We start from the raw sequence: 5,000 nt of genomic DNA, 5'->3' as shown, positions 1-5,000 counted from the left end.
AAGGATCTCGAAGGGACAAGGGACAGGCCGCGGGGGGGAACGACAGGGACAATCATGCGGGGGGCTGTCAGCCCCGGCTCGCAAGACGGAGGCCAGGCCTCGGCAGCGGGCACGTCACGCCACGAGGTCGGGGATTGCGAGGAGAGCCAACGCATGGGCGCGCGCACGGCAATTTAATGCCACGCCCACGCCAGCGTAGAGCTCTCCTCGCAATCCCCAAGCTCGGCGGTCCGCACCAGCCACGTCGGCCAGGCCTCCGACTTGCGAGCAGGGGCAGCGGCCACCGCCGCCATGACGTCGCGGCAAGCAGACAGCCGCGCAGCAGCTGCCAGCACCTTGGCACAAGCACGGCAAATGAATGCCACGCCCACGCCGCGGATAAGCAGCCCCAACGCGCCCGACGGCTTGGAGCGGGTCCCGAAGACGGTGGCCGGAATCGGGTCGTCGCCGGCCGGAAAACGGGTCATCGATGCCAGCAATACTTCGGGCCATGAGGCCCCCCACCTTAGTCCGAGTTTAGCAACAGCCCACATATCCCCCGCGGCAGGCCTATGGGCGCCAGGCCAGCGCGCCCCATGGCCAGTCAGGGGGCACCCCCCTAAAGAGCAATAAGTGTCATTGAAGCTCTGGCAGGGGGAGACACTACTAGGTCCCAGCTGTCACCCCCCCTCTAAAAAATTCATTTCTTGGTATTTTGAGCTGAAATTTTGCACAGAGGTTGGCAAAAATCCAATCCAACTTTATTAATTTTTCCAGAATTTTTCGAGGTCGGGAAGTATTTTTTTTTATTTTCCTACCATTAAAAATCGAGGAAATCGGAAAAAATAGGAACCGGCTCGGAATGACCCCAAATTCAGTGGGCAGCCTCATAAAAATATGGCTGATTTTACTGGATTGATTTCATGTGGAAAGCACGACGTTTTGTTGTAGGAATGCGGGAACCCCGGCGGCTCGCCTGCCGCGGCCAGCGACGTCGGGCTGGCCCCTGCAGCGCCTAGCCTCTCCCACGCAGGGGGCAGGCCAGAACGCGGGGGGCCAGGGCCCGAAGGCAGCCCCCCCGCGGGCGAGAGAGCAAGCCAGCAGGGGCTGTCCGCGCGTCGCGCAGCGCGGCATGGCTGCGGGGGCCGCGCGCGCGCGCCCAAGCGCCCAAGGGCCCCCAAGGGCCCCAGGCCCTCAGGCCCCAGCGCCCCAGCGCCCAGCGCGGGCGGGCGCGCGCGCGCGTGTGGTCTTTGAGGGGCGCCGGCCTGGTGGCTCCCTAAAGAGCAATAAGTGTCATTGCAGCTCTGGCAGGGGGAGACACTACTAGGTCCCAGCTGTCACCCCCCCCTCTAAAAAATTCATTTCTTGGTATTTTGAGCTGAAATTTTGCACAGAGGTTGGCAAAAATCCAATCCACCTTCATTAATTTTCCCAGAATTTTTCGAGGTCGGGAAGTATTTGTTTTAATTTTCCTACCATTAGAAATCGAGTAAATCCGCAAAACTAGGAACCGGCCCGGAATGACCCCAAATTCAGTGGGCAGCCTCATAAAAATATGGCTGATTTTACTGGATTGGTTTCATGTGGAAAGCACGACGTTTTCTTGTAGGAATGCGGGAACCCCGGCAGCTCGCCTGCCGCGGCCAGCGACGTCGGGGACGCTGGCCTGCGCTGTCGAGCCCGCGAGGGCTGTCTCCGCGGCAGGCCCCCCCTGAACGGGGCACGACAGGCCACCGCGCTGGCTCGTCCAGCGTCGACAGTCCCTCGTCCAGGTTTCAGATCGCGCCAAGTCGAACCCATGACCTGCTCAAGCCATCGTGCGCTGCCGAATTCGCATCTGCGTGTAGGCTGCCATTCCACGCGGCAGCCCCTGTTTTCGTCAGCGTGCCCCCCTGACGAATTTTCCTGCCTGGCCCAGTCCAGCGTCCAGCCCCTGTTCGTCGAAAAATCTGCGCTGCCGATTTTCCACGCGGCAGCCCCTCTTTTCGTCAGTGTGCCCCCCTGACGAATTTTCCTGCCTGGCCCGGCCAGTCCAGCCCCTGTTCGTCGAAAAATCTGCGCTGCCGATTTTCCACGCGGCAGCCCCTCTTTTCGTCAGCGTGCCCCCCTGACGAATTTTCCTGCCTGGCCCGGCCGGTCCAGCATCCAGCCCCTGTTCGTCGAAAAATCTGCGCTGCCGATTTTCCACGCGGCAGCCCCTGTTTTCCTCAGCGTGCCCCCCTGACGAATGTTCGTCGAAAAATCTGCGCTGCCGATTTTCCACGCGGCAGCCCCTCTTTTCGTCAGCGTGCCCCCCTGACGAATGTTCGTCGAAAAATCTGCGCTGCCGATTTTCCACGCGGCAGCCCCTCTTTTCGTCAGCGTGCCCCCCTGACGAATTTTCCTGCCTGGCCCGGCCGGTCCAGCCCCTGTTCGTCGAAAAATCTGCGCTGCCGATTTTCCACGCGGCAGCCCCTCTTTTCGTCAGCGTGCCCCCCTGACGAATTTTCCTGCCTGGCCCGGCCGGTCCAGCCCCTGTTCGTCGAAAAATCTGCGCTGCCGATTTTCCACGCGGCAGCCCCTCTTTTCGTCAGCGTGCCCCCCTGACGAATTTTCCTGCCTGGCCCGGCCGGTCCAGCCCCTGTTCGTCGAAAAATCTGCGCTGCCGATTTTCCACGCGGCAGCCCCTCTTTTCGTCAGCGTGCCCCCCTGACGAATTTTCCTGCCTGGCCCGGCCGGTCCAGCCCCTGTTCGTCGAAAAATCTGCGCTGCCGATTTTCCACTCCGCAGCCCCTGTTTTCGTCAGCGTGGCCCCCTGACGAATTTTCCTGCCTGGCCCGGCCAGTCCAGCGCCCAGCCCCTGTTCGTCGAAAAATCTGCGCTGCCGATTTTCCCCGACGAACCTGCAGCTGCACAAATCCGCGCTGCCACTGCCCCATTGTCTGGACCAACAGTCTTTTCCATCAAGCCCTGGACTATAAATCGTCCAGACTCATCGCCAGCACCCGCTGCCGATTCTGCCGACTTTGCCGATTTCGTCGGCGCTGCCGATTCCAACACTGCACCCACCGTGTCTAAACCAGCGCTGTTTCGTCAGCGTGTCCCCTTGACGAATTTCCCTGCCTGGCCTGGACAGTCCATCTTCCAGCCCATGTTCATCGAAAAATCTGCGCTGCCGATTTCCCCGACGAACCTGCAGCTGCACAAATCTGCGCTGCCGATTTCCCCCCCTGTCGGCATGGCTGCCGCTGCCCCGATGTCCAGACCAACAGTCTTTTTTGTCGACTTTGCCGATTTTGTCCGCGCTGCCGATTCCAACACTACCCCCTGCATCCAAACCAGCATTGTTTCGTCAGCTCTTCCCCTGACGATTTTAGCCCTGTAACAAACAGTAGGCCTCCAATCCCGCCAACGGGAGCCAAGTTGATAGGGAAGAGAATTGAATGACGCGCCTGGTCCTCGCACCCCGCCACCCGAGGGGCCTTTTTCCCGGCAGCCTCTGAAAAACTCTAGCTTTCACGGTCCTCGCCGCCCCTCACCACCATGGCAGGCCTCTAATCCCACCCATCAGCAGTTGTAGCCGATAGGGCAGTGATTTGAATGACGCGTCGCGGGCCGCCGGGTCATCTCACCCGGCCATTAATTGGAGCGTTTTTGGCTGGCCGAGGATGGGGGGATGGATCTCTTCTTCCGAAAAAGCAAACAGTACATCGGGAGTTATGTTGACGGGGCATGGAATTGAATGACCCGTCGCGGGCCGCCGGGTCATCTCACCCGGCCATCCCGGGGAGCGTTTTTCCCGGCAGCATCGGGGAAACTCTTGCTTTCACTGCCCGCTGCCCAAGTCCCCACTCGCATCGGCCCCCCGCGCCAACAAGCCAACGCTGCCGAATCGGCAGACACTGCTGCCGAATCTGCCGACACTGCCCCAGTGTCTAAACCAGCGGTCTTTCTCATCGAGCCTTGGACTATCCAGTCCGTCCTGACTCATCGCCAGCACCTGCTGCCGATTCTGCCGACTTTGCCGATTTTCTCGGCGCTGCCGATTCCAACACTGCGCCCACCGTGTCTGAACCAGCGCTGTTTCGTCAGCGTGTCCCCTCGACGAATTTTCCTGCCTGGCCTGGACAGTCCACCGTCCAGCCCGTGTTCGTCGAAAAATCTGCGCTGCCGATTCTGCCGACTTTGCCGATTTCGTCGGCGCTGCCGATTCCAACACTGCCCGCCGTGCCTGAACCAGCGCTGTTTCGTCAGCGTGTCCCCTCGACAAATTTTCCTGCCTGGCCTGGACAGTCCATCGCCCAGCCCATGTTCGTCGCAAAATCTGCGCTGCCGATTTTCCCCGACGAACCTGCAGCCGCACAAATCTGCGCTGCCGAATCTGCCGACACTGTCCCGCGGGCTGCCACTGCCCCAGTGTCTAAACCAGCAGTCTTTCTCATCGAGCCTTGGACTATCCAGCCCGTCCAGACCCATCGCCAGCACCCGCTGCCGATTCTGCCGACTGTGCCGATTTCGTCGGCGCTGCCGATTCCACCACTGCCCGCCGTGCCTGAACCAGCGCTGTTTCGTCAGCGTGTCCCCTCGATGAATTTTCCTGCATGGCCCGGCCAGTCCAGCGTCCAGCCCATGTTCGTCGAAAAATCTGCGCTGCCGATTCTGCCGACTTTGCCGATTTCGTCGGCGCTGCCGATTCCAACACTGCCCGCCGTGCCTGAACCAGCGCTGTTTCGTCAGCGTGTCCCCTCGACAAATTTTCCTGCCTGGCCTGGACAGTCCATCGTCCAGCCCATGTTCGTCGAAAAATCTGCGCTGCCGATTTTCCCCGACGAACCTGCAGCCGCACAAATCTGCGCTGCCGAATCTGCCAACACTGTCCCGCGGGCTGCCACTGCCCCAGTGTCTCAACCTGCGGTCTTTCTCGTCGAGCCTTGGACTATCCAGCCCGTCCAGACCCATCGCCAGCACCCGCTGCCAATTCTGCCGACTTTGCCGGTTTCATCGGCGCTGCCGATTCCAACACTGCGCCCACCGTGTCTAAA

This window comes from Populus nigra, chromosome 2 (assembly GCF_951802175.1).
Source record: "Populus nigra chromosome 2, ddPopNigr1.1, whole genome shotgun sequence".
NCBI lineage: Eukaryota > Viridiplantae > Streptophyta > Magnoliopsida > Malpighiales > Salicaceae > Populus > Populus nigra.
This window is presented reverse-complemented; position numbering follows the sequence as displayed.